Consider the following 8,304-nt stretch of genomic DNA (forward strand, 5'->3'; position numbering starts at 1 on the left):
GCGCTGCCCGCTGGACGTGGGCCCCCCCGACAGCTGTCATCCCGCGGGGCCGGGCGCCCGCGAGGCCCTGGCCACCTGGGCTACCCGGGCCACCCTGGCCACCCTGGCCACCCGGGCCACCCGGGCCACCCGGGCCACCCTGGCCACCCGGGCCACCCGGGCCACCCGGGCCACCCTGGCCACCCGGGGCCACCCTGGCCACCCGGGCCACCCTGGCCCCTTCTTCACACCTTGACCTCCCCGGGGCGCGTGCCACTGCCCGTGACCCCGTGGACACCACGCCTCCCCCCACGGCCCCTACTCTGTGGTCTGCACAGCTGTCACCCCCCAAGTCCACCGTCCAGGCGACTTCGGGGCCCCGGCTGCGCGCGCTCGAGGGAAAACTCCATGAGGACAGGCCCTGCCTGGCGCACGGGACGCGCTCCGTCGGCGGTTCGAACCCCGCCGCCGATCGTCCGGCCTGGGCAGCCCCTTGGACAGTTCTTCGCTGTCCCGTAGGGTCACTGCGAGGCCCAGTCGCCTGGATGGCATGAATGTTGTAAAAAAAAAAAAAATTCCATGTCTCCTGCGCAAATGAATGAAAAGACCCGCCAGAGGGTTGGGATGGGACGGGGTCCCCTCTCCAGGGAGGAGGGTCGTTTTGGCCACTCCTGTCCCGAGGATGAAGGAGGGCTGTGGGCGCCCGGGCCTCCACGAGGGGTCACCCTGACCCCACATCACGGGAGAGTGTGTCTCTACCCCCAGTGAACTCCCCCCACCTGGTTCCTTTGTACTTCTCTGTTTTTAACGTTTCTCTTTTTTTCCTGATCGTCCTTCACCCAAAAGAAGCCCTGGTGCCACAGAACATCCCTCTGAGGTCAGAGGTTCTAATCACCAACGGATTGTTGGGAGAGAAATGAAGCAGCTTGCTTCTGTACAGATTTCCCGCCCTGGTGAGACCGTGGGTGGTTCTGCTCTGTCCCTCACGTCCCGGAGCTGCAGTAGACTGCAGGGCAGTTGGGGTTTCTTTGCCCCTCCTCCACCAGGAGATGAGTGCCTGTGACAGCAGGGACCTCGAGGGTCTCATTCACGGGCCCTGTGATGTTGAGCGTTCAGCTCTGTGCTTGGCATCTCCTTCCCACCAGGGAGACATCGGCCACCAAGAGACCAGGTCCCTGCTCTCAGAGAGCTTACAGTCTAACAAGGGGAGGCAGATAGGAGACCACTGCTGAAAAGGAGAGGTGCTGGGAGGAACCCCGAGGGCTGATGGGGAGATGCACCATAGACGGGCCAGGTCCCCACTGCACCCCTGGCATCTGGGCACGGTGAGGAGCATGGTCCGTATTTGTGCAGTGAATGGTGGCCATTGGCACCCAGTGTCTGGACTGTGAGGAAGCCGTGTGGGGTGACCTGTCCAGAGTTAATGCAGTTGGCAAGTGGCACATTGGGACCTCGACTTCAGAATGTGCATTCTAAACTGTCCTCTGTGAGTCCAGCTGTGACCGTCACGTTGCCTCCTAGGTTTGAAGTGACTCCAGATGGAACCGAAGGTTATCTGGTAAAAACGAAAGCAAACAACAAAATCAAGGGCAGGAACCTAGCTTGGATCCTAATTCCAGGACGAGCGTTTACGTGACGTTCTCGGTGCCTTCTGCAGAAGCGGCCGGCGAAGGAGCCCAGGGGGCTTGTCTGCAGGGAGGTCCACTCCTCACCCAGTGGTGGCACCTCTCTTTGGCAGTTCGAACTCACCGCTTCCCAGTAGAGAAAGGCGGGCCACCTCTTCCCTTGTGATTTGTTGTTGGTATCAGGTGACCTCACCTCACTATGAGCTGAACCTTCTGTCCTGGTCTAACCTCATGATCTCTGTCTTGCTTGAACCCGTTGTGGTCAGTCCATCTCGTTGAGGGTCTTCTGAAAACCTGCTGGAGTATCTGCTGTGAATTGGTTCTGACTCGAAGGTAATGAGTTGAATTGAGTGACTGCAGTGAGAGAGGGTTCCCATCTCAGCTGTCTGAAGGTCTGTGTCCAGGGCCCGGGCTCGGGTCACGCCTGTGGGCCTGTGCATTCATTCACGGCATTTGGGCTCTGCCTGACCTGTATCAGGGAGCTCTGGTGGTGACGTGGTGCCTTACATGTTGGGCTGCTAGCTGAAAGGTAGCAGTTTGAATCCACTAGGTGCTCCGAGGGAGAATGAGGGGAAGTCTCCTCCCATGTCATTTGCATACTCAGATCCATTGGAGAGTCACCATGAGTCAGAAGTGACTCCCTGGCCATGGGCTAGGTGCCTGCAACTCAGTCACGTGAGATTGGGATGGGCATAGGCCCTCCCTGCCCCGAGCCCAGCACTTAGGTTTAGGAAAGGAGCAGCCAGGTGATAGCGGAGGTCATCCAGGTGTACCTTCTGGAGGTCAGCTCTGGGAAGAAGTTGTGAGCTGAGTTAGAAAGGCTGTGTGGAAGCAGGTTGAGGGAAGTGGATGAGGGCTTTTCAGTTAGAGGACATAGAGTTCCAACGTTCAAAGGCTGGAGTGACTGCACCCTTGAACCCTTTTGGGGTGCTGCTACTAGTTCTGGCTGACAGTTACAGGGAGTGTTGGTTGGGGTGCAAGGCCAAGCGGAGATGAGGCTGGTGAACGGACAGGTGTTCCAAGGGCTTTGTATACGAACACAGCCAGTGTCCTGGTTTACCTTCCTGGCTTCTTTGGATTCCAGGCCCCCAGCCCCAGCTCAGATGCCCCACTCCAATGTGGCAACTCATAAAGAGGCGCTGATGACAAAAATGCACGTTCTCAACTCCAGTTCTTTCACTTAAAGGTGTGTGACCTTGAGTGAGCCGCCCCACATCCTGAAGCCTCAGCTGCTTCCCCCGTCGGGATGACACTCATGTCCCACTTGCCTCTTAGAAGGCTTTGTTGTTTAGAGACAGTGCTACTACGGCTGTTCAGGTGCCTTGTAAATGCAGCCATTGTTTGTATCTGGACAGCTGGTGTGATCCCTTGGACTTCTTGGTCAGTGATGGCTCTTCCAGTGCTGTTAGTGAACATGTATTGCTGCTTATATATAATAACTTTGTAGCTCTGTGATGACTGTTTGAGTACTTTGTAAATACAGATCTTGATGGAGGTATCCCGATGGTTGGTTTCATCACTTCACATGTTTATTGGGACTCTTCCAGTTCTGTGAGTAAATACAGGTGGTTATATGTGGATTGCAGCTCGTCAAGAAGAAAACAAAGATTCTCACCACTGGGCCCATTGGCAGCGTCATGATAGATGGTGAAGAGATTGGGATTGTTCACAGCTTTAGTGCTTGGCTCTACAGTCAACACTCTTGGTACCAGCAGCCAGGAAATCAAAAGACAAATTGCATTGGGAAATTCAGCTGTCAGAGACCTCTCCAGAGTGCTGAAGAGTGACGACATCAGTCTGGAGACTAAGGTGCTGTCACCATAGCTTCGCAGTTGACTGTTATGTGTCAGAAAGCTGGACAGTGACTAGCGAGGATAGAAGGAGAATTGATGCCTTTCAGCTGTGGTGCTGGAGAAGAGTATTGAATATACCATGGACTGCCAAGAAAATGAACAGGTTCATCCTGGAGAGGGTAAAACCAGGCTGCTCCTTGGAGTCAAGGATTCTGAGGCTTTGTCTGACATACTTTGGACACGTTGCAACGAGGGACCAGTCTTTGGAGTGGGACATCATCCTTGGAAGGCTGGAGGGACAGAGAAAGAGAGGGAGACCATCGATGAGACAGATTGATTCAGTGACTGGGTAATGAGGATAAGTGTGTCAGAGATGACAAAGTTGGCACGAGATAGAGCAAGTTTCAGGGCTATTTTGTACAAAGGATTGCTATGAGTTGCAAGCAACTTGATGGCACATAACAACAACAACAACATCTGTGGACAGCGGGACTTCATCACTTCAGCTTTTCCATTCTAAAGTGTTGCAATTCCAGCGCTTTCTACAGCTGTTGGTGGTTGTCCTTGGACTACTGTATTGGTTTCATCACTTCAGCTTTTCAGTTCTGTTCTGACTCTTCCAGTCCTGTTGGTAAATCGAGATATTAGTAGTTCTCTTTAGACAGCAGTTTCCTCCCTTCAGCTTTTGCTTTGCGCAGGCTCACGCCATGCTTTCTAAACACGGCTGTTGGTGATTGTGGCTGGACACCTGAGCTCAAAATTTCACCTTTTCTTGACTTGAAAAGTATGGTGGAGAAGATGGATGCAGGTCCCCTGTTGTCCAGAGCAACATGGTCACATTTACTCGATGTTTTTCCTAGGAAAACGCCCCAAGAGGAGGTCTTGTGTCCGGAGGCTGACGACCATCAGCTCATAGCTTCAAAAGAAGCATATGCGGCCCTGTGTAAATCACCTCATGGAATGGTTTGGTTTTTATTTTTTTGAAAGTCAAACATTTTAAGATGTTGATATTAGAATAGAAAGGCTCAGTACCCTGGTTTAGTAGATAGGATTTACTCAGGTTGGAGATTGACCCGAGAAATTGGCCTTTTCTGGGTAACTCGGGACGCCGCTGCTTATGGTAGCCCCTTTAGAAGATCAGACTTCCAAGCTCACTCACTGTGTTTAGGAAAGCTAGACTTAAAACACCTGCCACTTAAAGGGGAAAATGAAATTCTCTTTGAAGTACGGCAGAAGATGACGGGGTGGGATTGTGGATCCTGAGATTCTCTTGACTTACGGGAGTTTTGTGAGCCGTCTGTATGAACTGTCAGCGCAGCTGGAGCAGAGAGAACGCATATTTGTGTGACCCAGTGGGTCCTGTCCTGAAGCATGGGAATGGCCAGGCGTGCTGGTCCCATGGGGTCTGGCGAACCCTCGACTCTGTGGCCCTTACGCCATTCTTTTGAGTTGGATCCGAACTGTGAGGCCCCACAACAGTCAAGCTCGCCAGACCCCTTGCCAGGGGTGGCATTTGCCTAGAGCTAGCTCAGAAGGTAGGTGGGCAGAGGATGGAAGAGATGACCACACTCAGGGACCACGGAGAGATACCTGCTTGTGGCTGTGAGTGTGGGCTGACAGTACAATGAGAGCGTTGTAATCGGTCATAAAGCAAGGTGTGTGTGAGTGGCTCATTGACTACCCATCCTCTGTAAATTTTCACTCAAAGGACGAGGAAAAGTTAAACCAGTACACTGCAGAGTAGTAAATATCAAAAAGGGAAAGCTGTACAATTCGCCCAAAGTCATCCACATGAGATGCCCTCAGGCCAGAGCCTTGCTGAGCACGGAAGGTCCAGGAGCCTGTGGGGTGCCAGTCTTTCGGGTCCAGCCCGTGCTCGCTGTCCCTGCTTTCTGGCTTCTGACTCGCTTTCAGGCTGCTTTTCTTCTCCTCTCTCTCCCCCTACATCTAGTTCCATGTTTGGTCCACAGTATGTCTTGTATTTCTTTGTGATTCGGGTCCAGGACTCTTCATTCTTTCTCCCGTCCGGCACAGCCCTGTGATGATGCTTGCACACAAGGCTGGTCTGAACGGTTTAAAACCATTTCCCTGTTGCTTATTCTGAGACTGCTGCAGCGTCCAGGCAGTCTCCACATCTCCTTGGTCATCGAGGACATCCGTGGGAGCACACCGTGGAGCAGGGTGGTGGGGTCAGCGCCTGGACAAGACAGGAACTCGTGCCCTTTCCATGGCAGCTGGGCCGCTGGCCCTGCCTTCTCAATAAGCAAAGTGCTCTTAGAATCACCACTTCAGCCCTCAAGTTGCTGTGTAATCTGAGATTGACTCGGAAGATGGGAGATGGAAAACCCTTTGGATAGAGTCAGTACGACACAGTAAGTATCCTTCAGATGGAAAGTACAGGTCTCTTCATTCTTTCTCTCGGCTTGCCCTGCTTCCCCTAACAGCTCCTGCTCCGGACAAGCAGACGGTGTTTTACTGCACAACAGAATGTCAGCAGCACACTTCACGGTTCTTTATGGTGGTGGTTTAAATCCATGCTGACTAGACTGTCGTCATGTACTTAATTATTAACCAGCTTCCTCATCAGCATTAACCGTCGTGAGCTTCAGTCAAATTTGCATCTTCACACGTCGCAGTGTTCCGTGGGAGAAGGACGTGCCTTGGAAGCGAGTGCTGGTGGGCTGTTTACCCACATCTCACCGTTAGCGTCTCAGGACTGGGCTCTCAGCCCCTGTGTTTGGGAGGTGGTGGTGCCTCCTTGATGTGGGCCTTGCGACATGTATCACATCCCCTTCCCTACTTGTGAGCTTTTTATCTGCATATGGATTCATAAAATCACCAGTCTGCATTGTTACTTGTTAACTCAATGAACTCTTAAACATTATTAACAGTATCTTCTTTAATAGGGTTGGATAGCCTCTCCCCTTAAATGCTGACACCCTGGATATTATTCCTAAGCTGTTGAGGGGTCAGGGGACTCAGGGGTAGCAGCTGTCACTCAAATCCTGCCCTGAAGCCCCGTTTTCAGAGCCTGGAATTTGAATTTTTACATAGGGAGTTACGGCCGGCTTGCCTCATCCATCTTCAATTTGTGTTTGAAAAATTTACCATCGAGAGGATGGCCATGATTTGGGACAAATGAGCACTGCTTTCAGCGCGGTGACAAGAAGGATGGGCATGGCTGCCGACTTCCATTAGTCAGGACAAGGTTACCGCAGAGTGTCTTTAATAAAATAAAAGCCTCTTTCTTCACAGAAATTTTGCCCGGGGATTGTGTTAAAAAACAAAGCTGCATTATGGCTCCTAAGCGGATGGCCTTGTTTTCTGTCATTTTCGGCCCTTTGCTGGCCATCACTGCAGCTCAGAGGGGACCGGCGCTCTGACACATTCACCTGACGGACCTGGGCCACCAGCTTTGCTGAGACAAAAATTGTTTAAAGAGATGGGTTGTGGAACAGTCCCGAGTTTGACAGTTGTCATGGAGAGTGTTGAAATAGCCGTGTGAGTCCTGGAGCTGTTACAAACATTGTTTTAATGGAAGTTGTTAATGGGTGAACAGGGCTTTCCGGGTAGAGAGTGCATGGGACTGGGGTTGGCGTGAAGGGAGGCCAGGAGAACGGCATCCTGCAGTGGGCACACCTGATGTGAGTTTGAGCGTGAATGTGTAGAACTGAAGTGGGAGGAGCCCCCCCCCAAAGTCTCCCCGTTGTGCTTTGAGGGCTGCCGTCAAGTCTTGATTAGCAGCAGTGTGTTCTCTTCCCCGTGCACGTCTGTCTCCAGCAGGCTGTGTGTGTGCGCACGCATGTGTGCAGCCGTGCCTGTCTGCCCACACACGCTAACCTAGGTGTCTCTTACATAGGTGGCACTTCTGCGTTCTCTTGGGGACGAGGGGTTCAGTAAAGGAGCGTTGGGTGAGGGGCACGTGGAAGCAGCACGTGTCTCCCTTCTCTTGTGGCTTTTTAGCGTGCTTTCAGACGATGAGACCTAAACGTGGATGTTCCCACAGAGGACCCACCTGTGGACCCACCTCCTAGTGACTGTCAGGTTACGAAGGCTGTGCGCCTTCAGGAGATTGTGCACCTCTCTTCCTGAGAAGCTGGTGGGTTCGAACTGAGACCCTTTTATTAGCAGCTTGATATCGTTACTGTGTCGTCAGAGCTGCGTCCTGGACCATTTACTGGACTCGCATTACTTGTGATGACCTTCGAGCCTTGAGGGCTCGATTCTGTGTGTTGTCTCTGAAGGTCACAACATGCTGAGAGAGTGAGGGAGGGATGTTTGCAAGAACTGAATGTGCTGATGACCCTTCCGGGCGCTGCGTGACCGTGTAGGAGTCACAGTGGCATGGCCACACACTCATCAAAGGTAAAGGGAAGGGGGAAGGAGGGACATGCTGTGCTGGGACTGTGGAGCGATTGATGCCTTTCACCTTACTGTGTAATTGCCACAACAGTCCTCAGAGGTAGATAGCGTGCTCAGGAGTTGGCCGCACGCCTCTTGTGAGGTCACAGTAGTCAGAGGTGAGTAAGTCGGTGGTGGTGTAGGGATTTGAAACCACACAGTTGGAGAACAAGCTCCCTGGAGGTAGTGACAGAAGCCTTTGTTCTTGGGGAGCGACACCAAGTGTTTGTGACAACCAGCAAAGGGCTTTCTTGATTAGGCCAAGGCATTTGACTATCAGTCACAGCAGGTTATAGGTTACATGGCAAAGAATGGCGTTTCCCGAACAATTACGTGGAATTTGTACACAGACTAAGAGGTTCATATTGAGCAAGGGTGTGCTGTACGGTTTAAATGTGGTCAAGTGTTTGTGAGGATTGGGTTTTATCACTGTGTTCATTCAATCTGTGTACTGAGCAAATACTCTGAGAAGCGGAACTCTATGAAAACCACACGACATCAGGATT

Source organism: Elephantulus edwardii, unplaced genomic scaffold, assembly GCF_000299155.1.
Source record: "Elephantulus edwardii isolate Elephantulus edwardi_28Jun2011 unplaced genomic scaffold, EleEdw1.0 scaffold00193, whole genome shotgun sequence".
NCBI lineage: Eukaryota > Metazoa > Chordata > Mammalia > Macroscelidea > Macroscelididae > Elephantulus > Elephantulus edwardii.